General features: G+C 36.4%; 1 long non-coding RNA gene across 2 annotated transcripts; it reads left to right on the forward strand.

Moving 5' to 3' along the window:
- The first annotated feature begins 305 nt into the window (after window positions 1–305).
- On the forward strand, window positions 306–5469 carry LOC107770749 (uncharacterized). 2 transcript variants are annotated; one of them, XR_001644678.2, is made up of 3 exons: window positions 310–955; window positions 1443–1546; window positions 5103–5469. It is a non-coding gene; the product is annotated as an uncharacterized LOC107770749 (long non-coding RNA). The 2 variants fall into 2 exon arrangements; XR_001644677.2 differs by lacking the exon at window positions 5103–5469 and having other exon boundaries at window positions 306–955; window positions 1443–1593.
- Window positions 5470–9890: the final 4421 nt, after the last annotated feature.

The following is a 9890-nucleotide window of genomic DNA, read 5'->3' on the forward strand; positions in this document are numbered from 1 at the left end:
ATAGTACCTTATTTTTATCTTTATATAATCTTAAAAATACAAAAAATATAATAGTTTTATGTTTTAATATAGTTTAGTTTAATTAATTAGAATTAGTTTTTGCATTGTGTAGTATTTTTATCTTATATTAAAGGAAGTTAATTAAGATGTTAGACCATAATTTTAAGAGTTTTAGAGCCCAATTCTTGACTCATTCCTTAAACCCAATACCCAATACCTATTAAGCTAATCCTAAGGACCCTTCTAATCTCTTCTTAGGAACAAAAGATAAATAAAACGGAACTAAAGACCTAAGAGCAAAATAAATAACCTAAACCTAGACTACAAATATCGGGACCTAGACTAACGCCTAAGGGGAGAGCAGCTGAAGAAGGCAGCGCCGTTTTCAGAAAATGAAGAACCCATCCCAAACGATCTCCTTGATCTGGTGAATGAAGAAAAAGAATACAAGCAAAAGGAACTCTTGGGACCTAAAATCAGCGGCAACATACATGAAAGATAGATAGAAAAACTAAAAAATAAGAGGACCATCATTTTCGATCTTCTTTGGTCCCCAAATCAGAAAAAAACGGAACAAAAAAACAAGCCTAAGAGACCTAGAAAAGAGCTGGAAATCAGTCGTCTTCACTAAAGGAAACCACCCCTGTTCTCCAACATCTTCAGCAGTCCCTCCCCGTCGCAGTCACGGTAGCCTGCTCCCCTTCACCCATCGCTGTTTCTGCTTCTTTTCGTTCATAGAAGCTCACCGGAAAACGAGCTGAAACGACCACCAAAGTCAACCTAGACAGCCTGCTTCTGCCCCGTTCTAACACAGTTGACGTTCTGTCCGTTTTCGAGTTTGCCGGCGAGTTTCGATACTCCGTCTGAGGGCTGGTTCATGGTCTTGTCCGTTTCTGCTTGTTCAAGTTGTTAAAAGTCAAGTTTTTTGGATGAGGAAAGGTTGAAGTTTAAAGAGGTCATGTTCTAACTTTACTTATCTTTCTAATTTCCAGATCTTGTGTCATGTTTTTTTTTTGAATTATTTTGTTTGACTGCATTTGTTTCCTTTTGACTGGTTTGCTTACGAGAACTGCTTTCTATTTAGTTAACTGTAAATAACTAGCTGTTAAGCTTTCTATTTTTTCTTGGAATCAAAGGGATATGAATATGGTTTCATTAGAAAATAAGCATATTCGATGAGTATGCTCAGTTGTGGTTGTCATTTGTTCAATATTTAGGAAAAGTTATCTTTATTTGATTCTTCTTTTTTAATGTTAGCCTTTCAATTTGTCTTTATCCAACCAGTTTTACTTCTCTCTCACAGATCTTTCTTTCTGAATCCCTCTGGCTATATCTGCAGTAAATTATTTCCTGCTATATGCTTTATGCTTCTTTCTTCAGTTTCTTCTGTTCTTGTTTTTCTACTTCTCCTAATAAAGGTTTGTCTACCTTTTATACATCAGACATGAAAACTTGAACTTTGGCTTGACTAGTGAAAATTGCATACATGGAAAGAGGAAAAGAAAATGGAGGAGAAAAAGAGAAAGGGGAAGCAAACAACTCATCGGTACGTCATACAATATTTATACATATTAAATCAAAATATTAAGGAGGGGAGCCTTAGCGTAACTAGTAAAGTTGCTGACACATGACCAAAAGGTCACAGATTCAAATATTGAAAATCGCCTCTAGCAAAAAATGTAGGGTAAGACTGTCAACAATAGACCTTGTGATCCCGCCCTTTCTCGGATCCGTCGCATAGCGGGAGCCTTGATGTAACTGGTAAAGTTGATGCCATTTGACCAAGAGGTCACCGATTCGACTAGTGGAAACAACTTCTTGCAAAAGTGTTGTGTAAGACTACGTACAATAGACCTTTGTGGTCCCGCTCTTCCCTGAACCCCGCCCATAGTGGGAGCCTTGACATAACTTGTAAAGTTGTCTCTATGTGATCAGGAGCTCAAAGCAGTGGAAACAACCTCTTACAAAAATGCAGGTAGTACGTACACAGAATTTCTCATAAGTGGTGTCACAATTAATCAATAGACGGTGACTCATAAAAGTTAGCGGAGATGACAAGAGAGATGGAAAATCGAGTAGAGTACCAGCAAGCGAACACATTCGAAAATAGGAAATCGTAAAGGAGTTCACTGAGTTTTTAAATAGATAATTCTTACTAAAATTGAACTATCATGGAATGGACTAATAAAGAAAGTGTAGAAATGTATCATTTTTTTGGAGCGGACTAATAAGGAAAGTGTGTCATCTAAATTGAAACAGAGGGAGTACTAACTTGAACGATTATCCATATATTCCTCCAGAGAAGGCAAAATACATTAACATCCCCTTGAATTTGCTCGTACATATATCATTTAGACACTCAAACAAAGGCATGCTCCAATTGAGCACTTAATCACATGATAAAGTATTTAGATTAGACTTGGATACTAATTAGGAAGAGATACCAGTGTTGGATCCAAAAACGGATAGTCAAGTAGCACTTGTTTACTCCAAATTTAATCTCCAATCTTCTTCCCATAACTCTAAATTAAATTTAACATTTTACGAAGTGTTGAGTACATTTACTATCCATGACTTGTTCATCCCACCATATCTCAATTAATTTACCAACTTTGTGAAAATTCTTAAACACTAAGGGATCCCGGGATAAATTTATACCGTCAACCAAACACAGTATAATTTAATCTCATATCTTATCCCACCTTATCCTGCTTACCAAACGACCCCTAAGGAATCATTCTCAAACCATGGAATCTATTGTATTTATCAATGGTATGGCCTGGTTTTTTGCAGTAATAGACTTCTTTAGGACCAGAGAAATTTGTTTTGGGAGGATTTGTCTGCCCTTCTGATGAGGAACCAGCAGAGAAAGAAGCTGATTCAGGAACATGGTGTGAAAGAGTCTGGATTCAGATTTTTCATCTTGAAGTAGGAGAGAACAAGTTTGACCGATGTTAGGTGTAGGTTTCATCATAGTTATGTTTCTTATGGTACCACTATAAGAGTCATTAAGGCCAATTAAGAACTGATTAAGTTTCAGAGTTTCCTTGTCCTTAATCATTTTTACCTTTCCATCATATTGACAATCACAGCTGCAATAAGAATTATTGTTAAGAGAGTCTAACTCATCCCACAACTTAATAAGTTCAATATCACAGGATCCCTCAGATAGCATACTGAGTTCCTTTTTGAACTGGATAAGTTCATGCCCTCATTTGACTAACCATATCGTTAGTTAAGTTCATTTCAGATCTGATAAGCATATTTGGAATAGATGAAACTGTTAGCTACGTCTGGGGTCAAAGAGTGAAGGTCAATCACAATTGTGGTGCATGTGTTGCAATCGAGGTTCGTGTTATTCTAATCTAGGCTCGACTAACCTCTTGCAATTCACATTATCTTTTTGTACTTGAAACACTGCTCCAGAGAATCATGCTTGGCCGCATCGCGGCCAATGCCCTGTGATCGCGATTAAGCTTGCTGTCACCAGACCTGGCAAGCAAACAACGTTAAGGCAACAATTAACACATTGCTTCAGCTGTTCACACCATCCCAACTACCTTCCATTCATTCCCAAGTTTCCGTTCTACATCTCGACACCTTCAACACAGTTTTTAACCAGTCCAAACCAACAGTTTAGCAAATCATAAGCATCAATTTCATGTAAGATAAAGATAAAAGAAGTAAAGGGGGATTTACGTTGCCACTTTTCCTTATTCCCTTTTATCTTGCTTTTTGCTCTCTTAGATTACAATTTATAAAATCTAATGTCACACCTCCTTTTTCCGTCCCCGCAAGGGGTGAAGGAGTTTTTTCAATTAAAGGACAATCGAAACGGGATTTATTTATTTATTCAGAGTCGCCACTAGGGAGGTTTAAGGTGTCCCAAGTCACCAATTTAATCTCGTATCGAGGAAAATAATGACTCTGTATTATAGTTTGCGAACCAGAAATCTGGATAAAGAATTCTGTTAACCCGGGAGAAGGTGTTAGGCATTCCCGAGTTCCGTGGTTCTAGCACGGTCGCTCAACTGTCATATTCGGTTTGTTTATCTGATTTTATACAATTATGAGTTCATGTGCAAATTTTTAACTCTTTACCGCTTTTATTATTATATTTTTAAAAGAATGTGAACATCGTTTAAAAACATGTCTTTGGATTGCGTCACATGAAATGCACCCGCGATCCGGAACGTATTTTTATTCAATGTTTTGGGATTTGGATTTGGGTCGCATGAAATGCACACCCGAGTTTAAGAAGGTAAGATTATTAAAATGCACGCCTAAAGCGATTAGCGTATTATTATTTCTGGGTAAGATCGTGGAATTTTGCTAAACGACTCATCCCGAAGTCTAAGTAATTTTAATTAAACATTTATCGAGGCCCCCGTAATTTGTGGGTTTTATTGGGCGAGACTCATCTCATTTATTTTAAAAGGATAATCCTAAAGTGCCTACATTTTTTCTATTGAAATTGTCTCTACAAAATGAAAGAGAAAAGGTCTTAATTTATTTAAATGCCTGAGTTGTTATAATTGGGTTTCGAATATGATTCATAAATTTTGAAAATAATGCAAGCAGGGTAGTCCGTTGCCAATGCGGGCCCAGGCTCAACGTGTATGGCATAAACTAGACCTGTGCCATCTTATTCACATGTTACTACCTAGTTACATTATACTAGGCATGTTCACAGTTTGTCAAATTAAAAAAAAATTAGCAATCTAATTTTAATTCTAAACCATTTACATGCTGAAATTAACCAATAGTATTTAACTAAACCACATTCCTACAAGTTCCTAAATGGTCTATTCGTTTGATGAACTAACGTGCTTTTTGAGACATGGTAATCATCCAACAATAACGAATTAACTAGACGGAGTTACTACACCATTTATTTATTTTTAGGCAATATATAGATAGTTCGTCCGTTAAGCAATCGTCAGATGTTCCACTATATATTTTAAACAACTACATGATTCTGATTAGAGTAAGCTAAATAATTTATATATACAAATAAAATTCAGAATATAATTAAAATAAAATTCAGAATATAATTCAGAACTTCAACTCTTCATTTTTCGTATTCATGCTTCATGTTTCAGTTTACAATAACTAGCGTGTCAGTTGTGTACCTGATATTGGAAGCAAAAGAAAAGGGAGATTAGCAGAAATTTAGTAGCATGCAACAACAGCGACACCCAGTAACCAGCAACAACCAGCAATGAGAAACCAGTGACGGATTTTAAAACTCAAGATAAAAATCCAGAAGCACCAACAACAATCAACGGACCGAAGCAAAGGGAATTTTTTCAGATTTGAAAGACTAGTTAATGCTTAACCCTTAATTTCTGAATCCGTATATCAGAATATTTAGATTGTATATCAGGTGTATACTACTCACTCTTTTAATTTCCAGAATGTTTTTATTTGTATTTTTTGGAAGTTTTAATATTTTCGGAATTTTTCTCTCTCTTCAATATTCAGCTCTCTCATTTTTTCCCTCTATCTTATTTTCTGTCCTCCCCCTTTAAAATTGTCCAAGTCCCCTATTTATTACCATCTTTCAGCAATTTTTAAAAATTAAAACCCACTATCTTCCACTCATCTCTCTTTTAATCCCTACTACCTAATGTTTTGTCCCCCATTATATTAAACAAATACATTATCCTTCCCCCATTATATCTTGTTCCCCATGCTTATATTAAACAATTGCATTATTCCCCACCATTATATCTTGTTCCCCATGCTTATATTAAACAAATGCATTATTCCCCACCATTATGTCTTGTCCCCCACCATGTACTATTTTAATATTATTAAAAAAAATTATTTAATCTTAATGGACAAAACACTCAAAATAAATAATTGTTCAGATTTTTAATTCCAAAAATACCCCTCCGCCCTTACTGAAATTATCATTTTACCCCTGAAAATACTGCATTTTACCAATCTAACCCGTCAGCTATAACCAATTCAGCTAATCAATTCTAACCAAAATATAGCAGCTATAACTAATTCCTAATCAAATTTTATGAATAAATTCAAACTAAATGATGAACAACAAAGAAACAACTTGAATTATTTTGACTGAACAATGTTTTTTTTAAACAACAAACCTATTTTCAGATTCACCAACAATAACAAACAAATATATTCAAAGCATGAGCTCAAATTCAAATTAAACTTAAACAAAATAAATAAACAGATTCAAATCACTAAACTCAAATAATCAATTGATCTTCAAATTAAATCCAACAAAATTACAACAAAGATACGTGATTCAAACTAAATCAAAATTAAAAACCAAAACATAAACTCACATTAAATCACTAGATTAAAAACGAACTTCAAACAGAAAATGAACATGAATTAAATATATATTAAACAACAAACATGGATGATTCAAGCGACTAAACTGACATATTTCTATATTACAACTAAATTCTTTTAAACGAATAAAAACAATCGAAGAAGAAATAATTAATTGAATTTCAACTTGAATCTAACAACATTTAAAATTTCTAAAAAAATACATAAAAATACATGAAACAAACTGAAGAAATAATTAATTAAATTTCAATTTAAATGTAATAACATTAAAATTAAACTAACAATTTCTTTTAATAAATAAAAACACATGAACAAGCTGAAAAACTAATTAATTAAATTTCAATTTGAATCTAATAACATTAAAATTAAACTAACAATTTCTTTTAATAAATAAAACACATGAACAAACTGAAAAACTAATTAATTAAATGATGAACACGAACAAAACAAGAATCAAACATTTACCGATTTTAGATCCGAGAATATCAAAATAAAATACGGACATAATGAAACTCAAACCCACTAACCGGATCGAAACGACGAAGAACTTGAATGAAAACAAATCTGTCCGGAAACGATTATCGCACCAAAACAATTTCTACGCCGAAGATGACCACGAACGGACGATCGAAGAACTGAAGAAGGAAGCAACGAACAGCAGTAGTAGCGACGAGGTGGAGCTGGGTTTCGACGAAGAAGAAGCAGCAGCGTCCATGGCGACGTGAAGCTGGCAGTAGCAGCACGATGGAGCAGCAGCGACGCAGCAGTTAAGGATGAAGAACGCAGCAGCAGCAGTGTCGGAGAAGAAGAAGGAGACGCGCAGCAGGGAGCTTGACGAGCTCGTCAATGGCGGAGCTTGGCAGGGTGGTCGACGGACTGCTGTGGTTGGGCGAGTGAGCTGGTGTTCAGAAGAAGAAGAAGAAGGAGGGCAGTCCATGGACGAGCTTGAGCTCGCCATGGAGAAAACAAAGCAGCAAGGGGCAGCCATGAGAGCTTGACCTCGATGGTGGTCGTTCATGGCGAAGCTTCGAGGGTGGTCGTCCATGGCTGGTCGTTCAGCTGAGGAAGACGGACGACGGGGCTGGTAAAGGCGCGGGGAAGGCAGCCATGAGAGTGTAGTCTAAAAGCTTGAAGAAAGAGAGCAAGAGAGGGTCGGGTGGGTTTTTTTTCAACAGTGAATGCTTTAGGGTTTTGTTTTTTTGAAATGAAAGATAGGGAAATAGGGGTGTTGGGTCTTTGGGGTTATGGACTGGGTCGACCCGGTTTGGAATGGACCGGGTCGTAGAGGAAGGTTGGGTATATTTGGGCTTGTGGTTCAAAATTGAAGAAGAGGCCTAATTCCGATTTTCTTTTATATTCCTGCTCTCTTTTCTTTTACTTCCTAATTAATAAAACTAAAATTCTAAATTAACTTATAAACTAAATTAACTTATAAAAAATACTAATTAATTCCAAATAACTATTATCACACATTTAAATAGCAATTAATGATAAAATCTCACAATTTAGACGTTAAATGCTAAAAATGCAACGTACATTATTTTTTATGATTTTCTCATTTTTGTAAAACAAACTTAAATAAATACTAAATGAAAATGCGACATATTTTATATTTTTATTAATTTAAACAAATAAACATGCACAGACAAAAATACAAATAATTATACAAAAATACCACAAAAATACAAATATTGCACACAAAGGAAAATTGTTTTATTTTGAATTTTTGGGAGTGATTCTTATATAGAGCGAAAATCACGTGCTCACAGCTGCCCCTCTTTGTCCGAAAACACGAAGGGTTTTCGTGCAAAGATAAAGTGAGCGGATACGAGCGATTTTTGCCCGTTCGAGTACTCCGTGTGAAGCATTTTTTGAAAGATTTGACCGAACCTTTGCTTCAGAGGTTTCCTACATATCCTGGGCTAAACAGGAATCAGGTCAATGTAGTTCGGGAAGTTTTGGTAGCTGGGACTACCATGGGACTGCAATGTTAATGCTATTGCATGCTACTTTTACTGCTTGCTGACCTCCTTATTACACCATGCTACAAAGAAAAATCAAGAAACTAGGCTAGACTACGGATTACAAGATCCCATCTATCTTCCATTTGTTCTTGATGCCTTGCTTTCTTGTCGGCTTGTGTCGATTCCGGTGCTTCTTTCTTCCGAGAACTAACGGGGATGACACCGGCCTCTTGCTTTCCTGAGCACCAGTTTGCATCTTTTTGTTCTGTCCGCTTGAGGATGCGTCTTCCTGCATTAAGCTTTTCGGTGGTTCCTCTGGGGATACAGCTCTCTTCATCAAAATTTGTTATGCCGGGGATTTTTGTTGTAACCTTCAGCCTTTCGGTGGGTTACTGATTTCCAGACCTGAAGTATAAGATTGAAAAGTATTCCTCTCGTTATACAGGTGGGCGCCTGAATACAAAAAACAGAAATGTATTCCCGCATTATACTGATGGGCGCCTAGGACATGAAATGAAAACAGAAATGTATGCCCGCATTATACTGGTGGGCGACCTAGGACATGAAATGAAAAAATAGAAATTTATTCCCGCATTTTACTGGTGGGCGCCTAGGACATGAAATAAAAACAGAAATGTATGTCTGCATTATACTGGTGGGCGACCTAGGACATGAAATGAAAAAACAGAAATGTATTCCCGCATTATACTGGTGGGCGCCTAGGACATGAAATGAAAACAGAAATGTATTCCCGTATTATACTGGTGGGCGCCTAGGACATGAAATGAAAACAGAAATGTATGCCCGCATTATACTGGTGGGCGACTTAGGACATGAAATGAAAAAACAGAAATGTATTCCCGCATTATACTGGTGGGCGCCTAGGACATGAAATTTATTTCCTCGATTCTCCGAGAGAATTTTCACTTGTGGCAGAAAATTTTCTGCCCCAGTTCTGGCGATCTTTCTTATGGCGTGTCTTTCGGCCATCATCAACACTTTATTTTCCTGTTCAAATCAAAGAAAATTTAGGTATTTTTTTTTTAAAATATGGCGAGTGGTCATGTCACTCCTGATGGGGATGATTGTTCCCTTCCCCTTATTGCTGTTTGGCGTTCCCAAAACTTGTTGGGGATGATGTTATTCGCTGGGGATAACATTCTGCTGGGGATGGTTTTTTCATTTTTCCCTTCCCCGTTCTGTATCTCAAAACTTGCTGGGGGTTATTTTGCTGAAGATGGATTTTCCTTTCTTCCTTTCCCACTCTGTGTTGTCCGACCACCTCGGAACTTGGTCGATATTCGTCGGAGTCCTATTGGGGATCCTCTTGGAACTTGGCCCACAATTTCCTCAACATGTTTTTTCCGGTTCTTCCCCGTACTTTCCTTGCCATTTTAGACCAATATTATTCGGCCTGGCAACCAACGTCTTTTGTCTTATTGCCTTGTCTCTGGCCTGCCTTCTTCACATTTTACGTTGTACCATTTTGGCAACTGGTAGTAAGCTCTGAAAGACCTTTCTCAAAAATAAATTTCTGGAAAAAGTCTTTTAAACAAAGAAATGAAAAGATAGAAAAAAAAAGAAAATCTTTCGGAA

The sequence above is a fragment of the Nicotiana tabacum genome, chromosome 11, assembly GCF_000715075.1.
Source record: "Nicotiana tabacum cultivar K326 chromosome 11, ASM71507v2, whole genome shotgun sequence".
NCBI classification, from domain to species: domain Eukaryota; kingdom Viridiplantae; phylum Streptophyta; class Magnoliopsida; order Solanales; family Solanaceae; genus Nicotiana; species Nicotiana tabacum.